Raw genomic sequence first — 17,304 nt, 5'->3', positions numbered from 1 at the left:
TACTGATACTTAACAACGTGGATGGCTCTTCAAATAATTAGGCTAAATGAAAGAAGTCAGACTTATAAATAAAATAAAACAGATATACTATATTTAAATTCTAGAAAACTACTCTGTAATCACAGAAGATAGTTGACAGGAGAGGAGGGTAGGAGTGACAAGATTACACAGTGGGCATGAACAAACTTTTGGGACTGATGGAAATGTCTTATCTTGATTATGTTGACAGTTTTATGGATATAAATGTTTTGTTAACTTATCAAATTGTACATGTTAAATAGGTGCAGTTTATTTTATATCTGTTATACCCTAAAGCTGTAATGGACTAGCAGAATGGTGGAGTTAGTAACATGATATTCATTTCTTCCATGCTTTCAAATATAATGCTTAGCAGATAAATCATTTGAGGCCTGTCAATTATTTTTGTTCTTATTATAACATTGTTCTTTTCATGTTAGGTTTTTTTAGTTTCTGTGCTGTGTTTTACTGGACTTTACAAGTCCTGGCACACTTGGTAAGAACTTGGTACTTTTTGATGATGTTGCTAAAACCTAACGGAATAGGAGCACCTGGGGCGCATGGGTGGCTCAGTCTGTTAAGTGTCCAACTCTTGATTTCGGCTCAGGTCATGATCTCATGTTTTGTGAGTTTGAACCCTAAGTCGGGCTCCTCGCTGACAGTGCGGAGCCTGCTTGGGATTCTCTCTCTTTCTCTCTGCCCCTCACCTGCTCAATCAATCTCTCTCTCTCTCTCTCTCTCTCTCTCTCTCTCTCTCCAAAATAACTAAATAAACTTAAATAATGTTTTGAGCATTTAGAATGTTCTACACTCACTACTGAAAATACTATTCCTGTTTTCCTGAACATTCTTGAAGACTGACTTCTGTAGTTCACTGAATATATAAATACTTTTTAGATTAAAAAGAGAATTGAATTGCCAGAGTTGAATTTTATCTGGTTAAGGTATTAGTGAGATGTGAAATAGAATAAAGATATGGAAATATAATTGGTATGTGGTGAATCAGAAACTTATAATTCTTAATTTGTAACTTTTTGGTTATCATATTTAGGTATTTCTAATTTACTTGTGTAGTTTCTTATTGTTGGGTTGAGGGCAAGGAGAAATGCTGGGGAGGGAGTGAGGATAATGTAATTATTACAGGAAAAGGAGAGAGCTCTGTGTTTTTATTTTTTTTTCTTTTATTCTTTCTATTGTTATTAGTAGATATCATTAGGGAACAATTAATTCCAGGGACTGTGAAAAATATGTTCTGTGCATTATTTTATATAATTCTCACAACTCTAGGAAGTAGGTCTCATTGCCATTTTACCAATGAGGGAACTGAGACTTAACATCTAAGATTTTACAGAAAGATAAACAGCTAGTAAGTGTCTTTAAATAACTGGCTCGCTCCAAAGATCAGGGTCTTAACACTGTGCTGAATTTCTCTCATTGTTAATAAGACAGTCTTGCCCAGGATTTAAAAAAAGAAACATCCCTTTGAATGTCCATTAGCCCTGGAGAATCTGTTTAATAACATACAGATACATAAACACATGTGACCCCTTTTAGGAAAATCATTCTTTTGGAAGTATTCTTCATTAGGAGAAACAGTTTCTTAGAATTGAAAGTGCTAGAGATTTGTAAACATTTTTGTGAGCGTATAATATTTTTTTAAAGTCAGGCAGTAAGAAGAAAGCTGAGATAAAATACAGTCTGTGAAAGGAATCCCTGAATCACCAGACATTCTTTCATTGACCCTGCTTCTTGCTTTAATGTGACCCTGTTTCTCAGTATTTTACATTTTCATGTTTGTATGTTCATTCATTGACTAAACAGCTTAAGAAGTCACTGTACCTACCTGTTCTTTGTAGTCACCATGCTTTTAGTAAGGTCCTCTTTCTTTGGCCATATTTACAGAGTATACACAAGCAAGTTTGATAAAACTCTATTTATGACTGAGGAGAAGGCATTATTCAAAGTGATAAATGTCTATTGAACTTAATGTGTCTTTCTCATTTCTTTATTAACTCTTGAGTTTCTTACCTATTCATTTGGTCAGTAGTGCTGTATGAAATGTGGAGGTCAACAGAAAATTTTGTTTTGAGTGTGAATGACTGGATTGGGAGAAGATGTTGCTGAATCACGAATTCCCTTAGGAGGTGGCTGAAAAATGTTGCCCCTTACAAAATAGAAGCATGGGAAGAAATAATGACTTCAAGAATAGAACGGTTGAATAAATTTTCAGTGTAGCAATGCATAAGGTATGTGTTACCATTGAAACCATCTCAAATGACCTACAGTGAAGGAGAAAGAGCATAAATTGGAGACGTTTTTAAAATCTGAAAAACATGATTAGATTTTATTTCTAAACTTTGTGTTCATTTATTTATTCTGGAGAGATTTAGGATTAGCTTTGGGGCAGGTGAACAAAATTTGACATACTCAGGGTGTATTGAAATGTAACATGTTATATGATTATCGTGTTTTTTCCTGTTTCTTTCAAATGACAAATTGTGAATACTTGATGTAAGAAATTTGAAATTAGGATTTAAAAAAAATTTTTTTTTATGTTTATTTATTTTTGAGACAGAGAGAGACAGAGCATGAAAGGGGGAGGGGCAGAGAGAGAGGGAGACAGAATCCGAAGCAGACTCCAGGCTCTGAGCCATCAGCCCAGAGCCTGACGCGGGGCTCGAACTCACGAACTGTGAGATCGTGACCTGAGCTGAAGTCGGACGCTCAACTGACTGAGCCACCCAGGTGCCCCGAAATTAGGATTTTTTAAAAAAGATAAACTTTTTCAAGATTTAATGTATAAATGTATTATACCAGAAGGTTTGTAGAATCTATTTTGGCTCTTTCTTGATTTTCAGTGATCTTAATAGGAATTGTCTTCAGTTGGTTCATTTATTCTGTTACTTATTCCTCTGCTGTTCAAAGTCAGGAATTTTATTTTGATAGTCCTTTCTATGCTTGGGTCTCAGAAGGAAGTCCCTTGTAAAACCAAGTATGATGTAGCTGACATCATTCAAAGCATTAGTTGTTGTATGTGATGAAAAATGAAAAATAGCTTGAAGTATATGACATTTAAGTTTCTTTTGGATATGTTTGGAGAGAGAGAGAATTGCCATAGGAGGAAACTTAAAGAATTTTATTCTTAGTTTGAAAAGAACATACATGAGAAAACTTTTGCCCCCCTTTTGCCTGCCCTTACACTGAAGTATTTGGGAGACACCGACCTTCCCGCCCCCACCTTTCCTCACAGGTCACATGATGTTTTTCTTTTGAAGGTTTTTCAAGATATTTTCCCTGCTATTTCAGGACTCTTGCCATTGTACATTCTTAGACTCTTCGGGGACATTTCTCTGGCCTCTTCTGAGAACCCTTGTCAAAACTGCTTAACTAGGTGATTAAATGCTCCCTCTTTCAGCTTCATTTGCAAGGATTTGCCTCATTCCCTGTATTGGTTATTAACTATTCACTTTTGATAATAGATACCTGGTTTATACTTTATAGTATTTACTTGTGCATCTTTATTTCAAAAAGTATTTGAGGATTATAGGCTTCTTAGAAAACCCAGATATCTTTCCTTTCCTCCCCTTCTTCTTGAGATTGTAATTACCCATGGGAGTAAAGAGTAATCTTTTTGGGAGTTGGTGGGAATATCTGTAGACAGATTAATTATAGATTATCTATACTTTTTCATCAAGATATTCTCTCTCCCTTTTTTCTTCTATTAATATGGTTTTTCTATGTTTCGTACTTGCTTATTTGTACATCTTTAACCCACACACAACACAAAATGGGATTTAAGACCTGACCCATATAGGAGTTCTAGAGCATTCTTAATGCACTGTGATCCATAATCTAGGCTTGTTTTTAAAACAGCTATCCTTTTTTTTTTAACGTTTATTTATTTTTGAGACAGAGAGAGACAGAACATGAACAGGGGAGGGGCAGAGAGAGAGGGAGACACAGAATCTGAAACAGGCTCCAGGCTCTGAGCTGTCAGCACAGAGCCCGATGCGGGGTTCGAACTCACAGACCGCGAGATCATGACCTGGGCCGAAGTCGGACGCTCAACTGACTGAGCCACCCAGGCGCCCCTAAAACAGCTATCCTTTACGTATGCTGAATAACTAGCCTCATATATATCCTCCCCTCTCTCCATTTTTCTTTTCTGCGGGGACCAGGCTATGTCTTCAGAATAAAAAGGGGTCTAATTTTCAGATCATAGGTGTCATCAAAGAAGGGAGTATTTTGACGGTTAAGAGCTTTCATTTTTATTAGTTCATGAGTTAAGTCAGAATGCTAAAGTAGAGGATTCACTTCTTCATCAGTTTCCTTCTTAGACCAGATTTTGGGATGCAGATCAAAAGATGCAGGTGGTTATAAGTTCACAAGTTGTATTAGAACTAAGGCAGAAAAGGGGCGCCTGGGTGGCGCAGTCGGTTAAGCGTCCGACTTCAGCCAGGTCACGATCTCGCGGTCCGTGAGTTCGAGCCCCGCGTCAGGCTCTGGGCTGATGGCTCGGAGCCTGGAGCCTGTTTCCGATTCTGTGTCTCCCTCTCTCTCTGGCCCTCCCCCGTTCATGCTCTGTCTCTCTCTGTCCCAAAAATAAATAAAAAACGTTGAAAAAAAAATTAAAAAAAAAAAAAAAAAAAAAGAACTAAGGCAGAATGAACCAAGGATGTTCTTGTGGATACCTTTCAGGAATGGTAAGAGAAGAGGGGAGAGGCAGAAAGACAAGGTAAAAACTACCAATGCAAACCCTGGATTTGATCTGTACGTTCCTGAAAATGAAGTTTAAAAAATAAACCCAAAACCTAGTGAATTTATTCCTCCATCTGCATTATAGGATTTGTAGGTTTCAAACATTTTCTGTATATATATTCATGCCTAATATAAGCTCTGTGTGGATGCTAAATGACAAGTAGTCCACATTCTGCATGTATATTCCTGTATCTTCATTCACTCCTAAAATTCATGGCAATGTTATTTCCACCTATGTTATTTTTCTAAATTTTTGTAGATTTTTCATAGATAGTCTGTATAAGGCTAAGGGATTTCCCTTCTCTTAATTTTTTTGAGAGTATTTGTCATAAATGTTGAATTTACTTGAATGCCTTTTCTGTATCTGTTATGATCATACGGCTTTCTTATTTAGTCTGATACTGTGAATTAACATTGATTGCTTTTTTTAGTGTTGAGTCAGCTTTGCATCCCTGGGCTAATATTTTTTTTGGTTTTCATATATATACGTTCACTTAAGAGTATTGATCTGTAATTTTTTTTTTTTTTTGGTAATGTCTTTGTTTTATTTTAGTATTAGAGTAATGTTGGCCTCATGAAATGAAATGTTCCCTCTTCTATGAGATTTTGCAGAATCATTATTTCTTCCTGAAATAGTTGGTAGAATTAATCAGTAAAACCATCTGGGTCTGGAGTTTCCCTTTTTTTGAGGGGTTACTACTACAAATTCACTTTATACAGAGTTATCCAGGTTATCTATTTCTCCTTGTATAGGTTTTGTAGTTTGTGTCACCTTTGAAGGAATTGGTTCATTTCATCTAAGCTGTCAAAATTATGGGCATAGAGGGGTTTGTTGTATTTATTACCCTTTTAATATCTGTTGTGTCAGTGTTAATGTCCCCTCTCTTTTATTCCAGTTAGTGGTAATTTGTGTCTTTCCCATTTCTTGGTTAGCCTGGCTACAACTAGTTCATTAATTTTATTGATCTTTTCAAAGAACCAGCTTTTGCTTTCATTTATTTTTCTCCATTGTGTTTCTGTTCTCAGTTTCATTGATTTCTGCCTTAATTTTTATTATTTTTTTCTTTCACTTTCACTTTGATTTAGATTTAATTTGATCTTCTAAGTTTCTTAAAGTAGAAGCTTAAATTATTGATTTTAGGTCTTTTTTTTAATACAGTAAAACCTTGGTTTGTGAACATAATTCATCACGGAGACATGCTTGTAATCCAGAGCTCTTGTGTATCAAAGTGAATTTCCCCATAAGAAATAATGGAAACTCAGATGATTCATTCTACAACCCAAAAATATTCATATAAAAATGATTACAATACTGTAATATAATATAAAATAGTAAAGAAAATACAAAATATAAAGAAAAATAAATGAGCCTGCACTTACCTTGAAAACCTTCCTGACTGGTGTGAGAGGAGGAGGGTTCACTATCACTAATGGAATCACTGCTGTCTTTTGGCCCAGTGGAATCTTTTTCTGCATGGGGGCCATTGTATACACTCACAAAGATGTTGACTACAGTACAGTATTAATAAACTGCTGTCAGATACTGTATTTAATGTAACTGGCAACAAGGCAGCAGAGGAAAGGGTCTATGTCTGCAGGCAGCCTGACCTAGAATGAAGCAAAGCATTCCTAAGCTTACTCTTGTATGGAAAAGCAAAGGACTGTCTATAGGTGCTTTGAAGTGACGAAAAAATACACTAGTGCCAGTCGTGGGTACCTTCCAACCTTCTGAAAAACCCTGATTTCTGCCGAACGCTGCGGCCTGAGACGGAGCATCTGAGCATGGGAGACAATCATCCACAATCCTGCAGAGAGAGACAGCGGGAGAGAGAAGAACCATTGGCTCAGTTGTGATGACGTAATCATGTGATGTTCGGTGTCACATACTAGTTGTATTACAAGACATCACTCATTAAGTTAAAATTTATTAGAAATGTTTGCTCGTCTTGCAGAACACTCACAGAGCAAGTTACTCGCAATCCAAGGTTTTACTGTATATGCATTTAAAACTATAAATTTTTCTCTGGGCACTGTTTTAACATCCCACAAGTTTTGATGTTCCATTTTCACTTATTTGAAAATATTTCTGTTTTTTTCTAGGCTTCCTCTTTTACCCATGGGTTATTTAGGAGTATATTGTTTAATATCCAAGTATTTGGGGCAACTTTCCCAGATCTTTTGCTAATTGATTTTAATGTAATTTCATTGTGATCTGAGAATGTACTTTACATCATAAAAAACAATATTTTATTTATTTTTTTAAATTTTATTTTTTATTTTTTAAAATTTACATCCAAATTAGTTAGCATATAGTGCAACCATGACTTCTGGAGTAGATTCCTTAGTACCCCTTACCCATTTAGCCCATCCCCCCTCCCGCAACCCCTCCAGTAACCCTCAGTTTGTTCTCCATATTTATGAGTCTCTTCTGTTTTGTAAAAATACTGAATGCTTCACGAATTTGCGCGTCACCCTCGCACATGGGCCATGATAATCTCTGTATCGTTCCAATTTTAGTATATGTGCTTCCGAAGCGAGCACAAAAAAATAGTGTTGAGGTTTATTTTATGGCCCAGAATATAATATGTCTTTGTGAGTGTTCCAAGTGCACTTGAAAAGAATGTGTATTTACCAGTTATTGGGTAAAGTGTTTGCAAATGTCATGTAAATTAGGTGGTAGTACTATCGAGGTCTCCTTCCTGATTTTCTGCCTACTTGTTTTAACAGTTACTGAGTTGAAAGTCTTTTTATTTATTTATTTATTTATTTATTTATTTTTTATTTTTTATTTTATTTTATTTTGTGTTATGTTATGTTATGTTATTTTATGTTATTTTATGTTATTTTATGTTATTTTATGTTATTTTATGTTATTTTATTTTAGAGAGAGAGTTAGGGGAGAGGAGAAGAGAGAGAGAAAGAATCCCAAGTAGGCTTTAAGCTTAGTGTGGAGCCCGATGCAGGGCTTGACTTTATGACCTCATGACTCTGAGACAAAATCAGGAGTCAGACGTTCACCTGACTGAGCCATCAGGCACCCCAAAACTCTTTAACTATAATTGTAGATTTGTCTGTTTCTCTTGTTAGATCCATCAGTTTTTGTCTCATGTATTTTAAAGTTCTTATTTTAATAGTTTTTTTTTTTTTTTTTTAATTCCAGAGAGAGAGCACAAGTGAGGGAAATGGGCAGAAGGCGGGGGGGGGGGGGGGGGGGGAGAGACCAATGCAAACAGGCTCCATGCTTAGCATGGAATTCAATTTGGCGCTCAATCCCACCACCCCAGGACCATGACCTGAGCTGAAATCAAGAGTCGGATGGATGCTCAACTGACTGAGTCACCAAGGCGCCCCTAAAGCTCTTATTTTAGAGTGCATATGTATTTATGATTGTTACATTCTTCTTGGAGAATTGACCCATTTATCATTATGTAGTGGCCCTCTTATCCTAGACAGTCTTTCTGATTCTGAAGTCTGCTTTGAAATTGATTTGGCTGTACTTTCTTTTGGTGAGTGTATGGTATCTTTTTCTATTGTTTTACCTTTTCCTATCTAAATCTTTATATATTAAAAAAAAGGTTTTTTTTAATGTCTATTTATTTTTGAGAGAGACAGAGAGACAGAGTGTGAGTGGGGGAGGGCAGAGAGAGAAGGAGACACAGAATCTGAAGCAGGCTCCAGGTTCTGAGCTGTTAGCACAGAGCCTGACATGGGGCTCGAACTCATGAACCATGAGATCAGGACCTAATCCAAAGCTGGAAGCTTAACCGACTGGCCACCCAGGCGCTCCTTAATCTTTATATTTAGTGGACTTTTTGTAGATTGCTTTTAGCTTGATCATGCTTTTTCATCCAGTCTGACAATTTGTCTTTTAACTGGTGTTTTTTTAGACCATATTATTAAAGTAATCATTTAATTATTAATTAGTTATTATTAATAACTATTTAGTAATTATTAATTAGTTAGATTAAAACTTACCATCTTGCTAGCTGTTTATATTTGTTGCATTTCTTTTTTCCTTTGCCTTCTGTAGTGTGAATTGAGCTTTTTATTAGTATTATATCCTCCCTGTTGACTTATTTATACTCACCTAAAATGGTTTTTAGTTGTTGTCTTTGGATTTACAGTATATGTTTTAAAATAATTTTAGGGGGCGCCTGGGTGGCTCAGTCGGTTAAGTGGCCGACTTTGGCTCAGGTCACGATCTCACGGTCCGTGAGTTCGAGCCCCGCGTCGGGCTCTGTGCTGACAGCTCGGAGCCTGGAGCCTGCTTCTGATTCTGTGTCTCCCTCTCTCTCTCTGCTCCTCCCCTGTTCATGCTCTGTCTCTCTCTGTCTCAAAAATAAATAAACGTTAAAAAAAAATAATAAATAAAATAATTTTTGTATACCTTCAAATTATACCACTTCACATGTAGTGCATGTATCTTAATATTTTATGTTCCTAACTCTTCCTTTCACTGTCACTGTTTAATATATTTTATTACATATGCTATAAATAACCAGTACGTTGTTCACTGCTCCAAACAATTGTATTTTAGAGTAATTAAAAATCTGAAAGAGAGGGGTGCCAGGGTGGCTCAGTCAGTTAAGCGTACGACTTCAGCTCAGATCATGATCTCGTGGTCCGTGGGTTCAAGCCTCACATCAGGCTCTTTGCTGACAGCTCAGAGCCTGGAGCCTGTTTCGGATTCTGTGTCTCCCTCTCTCTCCGCCCCTCCACCACTCATGCTCTGTCTCTCTCCATCTCTCAAAAATGAATAAACGTTAAAATTTTTTTTTTTAAAAATCTGAAAGAGGAAAGACTTTATTGTACTTTCGTTTATTCATTTTTTGTGTAGATCCAAGCTTTTCACCTGTATCCATTCTGCCTGAAGAATTTCCTTTAATATTTCTTGTATGGTGGGTCTGCTGGCAATGAATTCTTTGTTTTTGTTTGTCTGAGAGAGTCTTTATTTCTCCTTATGAAGAATATTTTTACTTGATATAGAGTACTGGCTGGGCAGTTTTTTTCTTTCAACATTTTTAAGTTGTCACTCCATTGTCTTCTTACTTGGCAACGTTTCTGACAAAGTTTATTATAATCCTTATTTTTGTTCCTCTGTATGCAATATGTTTTCCCCTCTCTTGCTATCTTCAAGATTTTCTCTTTGCCTTTCAGCAATTTAAATATGATAGGCCCAGGCATGTGTATTTTGGTGGGGGAGGATATATTTATCTTATTTGTTTTTGGAGCTTCTTAAGTCTGTAGTTTGGTGCCTTGTCACTAATTTTGCTTAGTTCTTGGGCATTCTAATATTTCTTCTCCATTCTTTCTGTCTCCTGCCATTCTAAGTATGTGTATGTTACATTGTTTGATTTTCCCACAGTTCTCAGATGTTCTCTACTGTTTTATTTTCCTACTGTTTTTTCTTCTTTACTTTTCAATTTGGGTAATTTCTGTTAGCTTATCTTCAAGTTCACTGATTCTTTTTTCGGCTGTTTCAAGTCTACTAATAAACTTTTGTTCTTTGTTACTGTTTTTATTTCTAGAATTTCCACTTGATCCTTTCTTATAATTTCCATGTCTCTGAATTTATAAATTCCCTTCTAGGTCCAAAATCTGTCATATCTGAATCTAGTTCTGATGATTGCTTTGTTTCTTCAAGCTGTGTTTTTGGCATACTTCATAATTTTTTTGTTGAAAGCTGAACATACTGTATAGGATAGGAGATACTGAAGTAAATATTTTATATGCTTGAAGAAGACTGCAAATTTCTGCTAGACCCTGGCATCATGGCCTGAGCCAAAATCAAGAGTCCAGATGCTCACCTAAGCCACCCAGGCATCCCTTTTTCTGCTCTCATTTAAGGTGGAATTTGTGTTAATTTGTTAGGGGTTGGGCTATATTTGAAGTTTATTATTGCCATGGTTACCAGAGTTGATATTTGTTCTTGCCATGGGAACCCAGAGACTTCAAGTTTTTCTAGTGTCCTTTGTCTCCTAGCGTCCCTTATCTCCATGCTTAGCTTTGGATTTTCCCTCTATACTGTTTCTCAGAGTCTGTCTCTTGCAGCTATATTCCACTGTTATTTTTATTTGGAGCTTGTTAGTGTGGTAATGGAGGATAAGAGGAATTCTTGATGGTCTGTTAAGCCTCAGATTTAGGCAGATGTTAGAATCTGGGTTTTGTAGATGCTTTACATTACAAAATGCTTTACATTACAAAACTTTACATTCCACTTCCTTGGGTAGAGTTTCTCCTCTTCTTTCTTTTTACCCACCTGCAGTGTCTAGATTAATTTTTAAAACCTAAGGATTTTACTTATTTTTTTATTAAAAATTTTTTTTCATGTTTATTTTTGAGAGAGAGAGTGTGAGTGGGGGAGGGCGAGAGAGAGGGAGACACAGAATCTGAAGCAGTCTCCAGGCTCTGAGCTATCAGCACAGATCCTGGCTTGGGCTTTAAGTCACCAACCGGGAGATCATGACCTGAGCCAAAGTCATTTGCTTAACCGATTGAGCCACCCAGTTACCCCTAAAACGTAAGGTTTTTAAAGTTAAGGTTTTTCAAACCTCTCTCACCCTGCATTAAGGTTATTGTTACTTTACAGAGAGTGAAAATTGTGTGTCAGTATCCTCAGTCTCTTTTTCTTTCCTTCAGCTCTAGTGGGATTCTACCAGTGTCCTCTGGGTATTTGATGAATTTTTCTTTGCAGATTAAGCCTTTTGTTCCATAGGGAGATGGGGGAAATAGATCTTGGCTGATTGGCATTGGCTATTCTACTCTTCAAGCTCCATAGGTATGGGTGAGGGCAAGGATGAGGAGCTTTTTCTGCATATTGTCAGATCCACGCCCCTGCATTAGAGATTCTTTTGAAGTTCCTGGAAAAAAGCGTACATCAGGGTGAGAACTCTTACGATTGCAGCCCCCAGGGGCTTTCCAGCCTCATGTTAGCCCACATTCAGTCTTAAGCAGTTTGTCAAAATTATATTTTAAATCCTCCTAACTGCAGTGGAATTCTCCCATGCTCTTGGGACTATATTTCCTTTAGTTGGAGAGAAAGCTTTCCCTTTTTCCGGGTTTTGGGTATTTGTCCAGCCTCTGTGTTGCTCTATCCCTGCTGTATTTTAAAAATTTATGTATGTATGTTTTTTTGAGTATAGTTGACATAACAGTGTTACATTAGTTTCAGGTATACAGCTTAGTGATATGACAAGCTTATGCATTATGCTATGTTCATTCACCTCAAGTATAACTACCATCTGTGTCTTTACATCGATATTACTTTGTTACATTGACTGTATCCTTATGCTGTGCCTTTTATTTCCATGACTTATTCCATAACTGGAAGCCTGTATTTCCTTCCCACCTTCACCCGTGTGGCCCAACTTCCCATCTCTGCTGTATTGCTAGAGGTTAGATCAAGAGAAAATGGGGTTCGGGTAGGAAGAGTGTGATTCTTTTCACTCTCTGAACATTAGGAATCCACACTGTGGTCACAGAGTAACTTGTGAGACTTACCTTAGGGCTCAGCATATGATCAATTTTGGTAAAAGATCTCTGTGCTTGATAGAGTATTTATTCTTCAGTTATTGGGTAGTGTAGGTCTGGTTAATCATGCTATTCAAATCTGTATTTTTATCCTTTTCTAATCTCTTTCTGAGTCATTGGTCAGCTACTCAGAGTTGTTAAAAGTTTCCCCATTATGATTATGGATATTTTTCACTATTTGTAATTTTTCCAGCTTTCACTTTATATATTTGAAGGCTATGTTATTACGTGCGTATGAATCTTAAATTGTTATATCTTACTCATGAGTTATCCTTGAATTCTATGAATTATACACCTATAAATGCTTTTTGCATTAAAGTCTACTTTGAGTACTATTAATATGGCTAGAGAGGCTTTCTTTTAGTTTATGTCTGTATGACCTTTCTATACTTTTTAACTGTTTTTTTTTTTTTTTAAGTTTATTTATTTTTGAGAGAGACCAAGACAGTGTGAGCAGGGGAGGGGCAGAGAGAGAGAGAGAGAGAGAGAGAGAGGGAGGGAGGGAGGGAGGGAGGGAGAAAGAATCCCAAGACCGAAGTGGGACTCAAACTCATGAAACTGTGAGATTGTGACTTGAGCTGAAACCAAGAGTCAGGTGCTTAACCAACTGAGCCAACCAGGTGCCTCCCTGCCTTTTTTTTAATGTTTGTTTATTTTTGAGAGAGACAGAGACGGAGTGGGAGCGGTGGAGGGGCAGAGAGAGGGGGAAGCACAGAATCCAAAACAGGCTCCAGCCTCTGAGCTGTTAGCACAGAGCCCAGTGCAGGGCTTGAACTCACGAGTTCAAATTATGTCACAAGTCACAAATTATGACCTGAGCCGAAGTCTGATGCTCAACCGACTGAGCCACCCAGGCACCCCTATTTTTAACTGTTTTCTTTTTATTTTAGGAGTGATTTTTGTGAACACCGTAATAGTTGAGTTTTGTTCTTTATTAGTGCAATAATTTTTGTCTTTTGGTCTGATTATATTAGTGTAGTTACTGGAATATTTGAGCTTCTATTTGACACCTTATGTTTTGCTTTTATATTAAGTTCTACTTGTTCTGTGATCTACCCTCCTTTTTGCATTCATTTGGGCATTTTAATTTGTATTTCCTTTCTATTATCATAGTAATTATGTATTATTTTACTACTTTTTAAATGTTTACCCAGAGATTAAAACATGTGATTCCTTCCTTTTTAAAAATATGTTTATTTTTCAATATGTAAAAATAGTCGTAAGGCACAGAATTCAAAAGGTACAAAAGACTGTGATAGGAAGTCCTCTCTCACATCTACCCACCAGCCACCCCATTCTTCAGTTGCCTTAGGAATGTATATAGACCAGTAGAGTCATCTAGCATCTTTACTGGCCCCCAAACATATTGTGTTTACTGCTCTTCTAGATGGAAATCTTGGTCCATATCTTCCTGCTTATTCATCCATTTTCTCATCCTTCAAAGCTCAGTTAAAAGTTTCATGAAGCTTTCCTGAACAAATCTGTTCTTAACTGATCTTCTAATATTAATTGCAGTTTTCTTCACACATTTTAGCTTAATAATATGGTTTTGTGCTAGTTTCCTTTCGTTTTAAGTACGAAAGGAATCTGACTTTCCGTCCCAGATTGTGAGTTCCTCAAGGGCAGGGTAATATGCTTTCACTTGGTCTGTATAATGCTGAGCATAAAACAAATGCTCCCCCAATACTTGTTTAATTAAATAGTTTCTCTGGTAATGGCTGTCAGAAGGTCGTTTTCCACAAAAATTTCAATTTTCGTGCATCTTGATTCTCAATTGTACATGGTAGATACAGTTTTTAAGAGTTAGCTTTGAATGCAATATTACAGATCTAGAATTGCGAACTACTTGAAAAAATATTTGCTTATAAAATTGTCTTTATGTGCTTGCTTTGCATTTCATTTTAAGTTTAAAATTAATAGCCATTCCTAATTCAGTATGAGAGTGTAAAAATATTCATTGCTATTTATTACATGTGCACTTCCTTAAGTACTAACAAGTTAGCACTTTTTTCAAAAATATCTTCTTTGTTGATTATAATTTTTCTTCGTAACATTTGTGAAAAATTAGAAGACACTGAAAAATATTAGAAAAAATTACCCTACTCCTACCAGTGAAAGATAAATATTAACATAAACATATAAACTCAGTTTTTTTCTGTGTCTATGTAATAGATAAGCTACCCATCTAAGTTTTTCACTTTGTAATTCTTAATGTTCACTTTCAGCTTTTCCTGAAAGGATTCCTGTACACCTTAGAAGTGCTTGAAGAAGAGTGATAAAGGCAAGTATACAACTCTTTATGGTTAGTGAAATAACTTGGTTAATAGCCAAGCCAAAAAGCTTTGGTCACCATATCTATCAGAAAAGAAAAAAAAAAGTAAAGAAAAAAAGAAATAAAGATAATTTATATATAATTTGAATGGTTTTCCAGAGCACCCTCCTAAACATTTGCCAGAGTTTTAAAACATAACTTTTAAACTTATTTCTGATTTTAATTCAGAGTAGATTGTTTCTTGAATGTGAAGTAATGGTGTATTATGTCTTTTCTAGAAAAATTGTTAAAATTTCGGAGAATTTAACAAAGTTCTCTGAAATACCTTGTCTGTAGATAGCTACCTTTTCCTTCTCTTTTCCTTACTTTGTATTCTTTCCCCTCTTTTTCCTTACATCCTTCTACTCCCTTTTCTCTTTCTTTACTTCTTCTGGTTTACTTATAAAAACTTTACTTTTCAGAGAAGCTGAGTGAATAAAAGTGAAGCCAACATTTCTATCTTATGATACTTTATGATTGAACTTGTGTTAAACCAGGCATCTCAATATATTGTTTGGAGAGTTTTATAAACTGAGCAGGGTTATTTATTTGAATTTGCTGTCTTAAAGGAGAAAATAAGGGAGTCCTACAAAATTTTGACATTATTGAATTTGTTTAGTGCTTGCATTCTTACTGTCAGCAGTATACCATCACTGTCTTTGGTATTTTGGACACAGTATTTGACCTTCCATCATATTTGGTGTATATCAAAAGGTAGCCTTAAAGATTTTCTGTTGACCTACAGAAAATTTTAACAAGCTTCAAAATTTTGACCATATTTTTTGTTTGTATTGTTATCACAGCAGTAATGCAGATAATAGATACAAGTATAAATACTAGTACATTTTAGAGTCAGTGCAACAGGTTGTTTTTAAAAATTCTTACATTAGAACTTGATGTTTAAAGCTTAATTTTGGTTTTTTACGGTTCCATGCTAAATAGGCCTCTGCTTAGTATGATTCAGGTATGTCTTGCCTTTAGAAATCCCAGAATTTATTACTGTTGTATATAACCTTTGCAGCTGTATAGATAGCCTGTGCAAGCTTTGGCTTGGAAATTGACACTCTGTTTCTAGGTTTTCTTAGGAATGCTGTTATTTTTTTATTTGTAATCAGTCATCATTTCCAGTTGTTTGAAAATAAAGATGATGTACAGATGCTAGTGAAATCTCAAATGAAGTTATGTTAAAAATGTATTATGTTCCCCCCCCCCCTTTTTTTTAAAATTATCAGATGGCCATTTGATTAGCTTATAACACTGCCCAAAGAAACAGGTTTACAGGTAACGTCTTTATATATAGGACAAGTAAAGTACGTTATTTATTTGGTTTTCCAGCTAACTTTGACACCATTCCTTTAATCGTGGTATCTTTTACTCTCATGGGAGAAACTTCTATCTTTTGCTTCCAGATACAACAAAAAAATCAGTTGTATTATTTAGCTAATGGAATACAAATAAGGAGAAAGGTAAATTACTACCTTATTAGTCTGCTGCTTTCACATCTTCCCATCTCCTCAGGGTCTCAATTGCCCAGATTAGTTACTGGAGTATCTTGGTTACATAGCCCTTCTTCTCTGAGGGCTCAATGCTTTGTAGGGTGGAAATAATTCAATAACTATTAGTGTGCTCCACAAACTCATGAGTGAAGGTGAGTATAATTAAATATATGTACTACTGGCAATATTGGCAATATTTTTGCCCTCAAGGAGCCCCAGAAAACTCCAGTAAAGGCCAAGACAGTCATTAACTAATAAGGATTAAGGGTTTCATTCTGAGCTCCCTCAATGGGAAGAGGAAAAACAAAAGCAATGTGCAATCAGGAAAAGGGCAAGAGGCCCCGGTGGTATGGCAGGATTTCAGCATGACCACAAAGAGTTTAAGCAAAAAGCAGTGAAATTTCCTGTTCTCATGACTGCTACTCATTTGCCTAATTTAGGAGCAAAGAATTTTGTGGTATTTAGAAAGTGGGAAGGTACTGGTGAGAGATAAATGTCTTTAAGTCTGTTGTGATGTTTATGCCTCTGAGTCATGAAGAGGTCAGGAGATGAGTAAATAAGTATGAAAGAATATGGACAGCAGAGCCACAATGACAGTGCCATATACACGGTAAGAAGGTCTTCCTTCTGAGAGTAGTTACCAAGAAGAAAACTAGAGGGTTTACATTCCTACCCCTCTGAACTCTAGTATCCTTTAGTTCACAGTTAACTCTTACATTCCAGCTAGTTTATGCCTTCTAGATTGCTACTTGGTGGCAAGGAGTCTCCATATCCCCAGAACATGACCCCCATAGGGCCTTACTAGTAGTGACTTAGGCTGTTCAAAGTACTTGGTAGTGTAGGGAGTTTTAAAGCTCGTTGAACAAAAAATTGAGGGAAAATAGGGAAATAAAGAACATCCTATATCCTATTTTGTCCTCAGGTTCTGTGCATTAATACAAACTTATATATTTGCAGAACCTCAATACAAAAGTACTGTTTCTTTCCATTAAGAAAAATCTCATCCCTACCATCTCCTTTCCTTTTTTTTGCATGTGATTTCCATAACCATGGCAGTTTTGCTGACTTTACATCTCTTAGTTTCAGCTTCCTTTTAATTTCCTGCATTTAATATTGGTGTGTGATTGCATTTTAACCTTTCTTTTTCTCTACTCTTCCGTCTACCCAGTTACTGTGTTACTTCGTTGCTTT

At 36.1% G+C, this 17,304-nt stretch overlaps 1 protein-coding gene and 1 non-coding gene across 5 annotated transcripts in view; one reads left to right on the top strand and one right to left on the bottom strand.

Annotated features, from left to right (window-relative positions):
• Positions 1-17,304, top strand: part of TMCC1 (transmembrane and coiled-coil domain family 1) — a 251,510-nt gene that overhangs the window by 46,865 nt on the left and 187,341 nt on the right. For all 4 annotated transcript variants that reach the window (XM_042911283.1, XM_042911293.1, XM_042911268.1 and 1 more), the window contains one exon: positions 14,532-14,587. The gene's annotated coding sequence lies outside the window, so the exon portion shown is untranslated. The remainder of the gene's footprint in view (positions 1-14,531; positions 14,588-17,304) is intronic.
• LOC122214640 lies at positions 7,214-7,317 on the bottom strand. Its single transcript, XR_006200020.1, has one exon. It is a non-coding gene; the product is annotated as a U6 spliceosomal RNA (small nuclear RNA).

Source organism: Panthera leo, chromosome A2 (genome assembly GCF_018350215.1).
Source record: "Panthera leo isolate Ple1 chromosome A2, P.leo_Ple1_pat1.1, whole genome shotgun sequence".
NCBI classification, from domain to species: domain Eukaryota; kingdom Metazoa; phylum Chordata; class Mammalia; order Carnivora; family Felidae; genus Panthera; species Panthera leo.
This window is presented reverse-complemented; position numbering and strand designations above follow the sequence as displayed.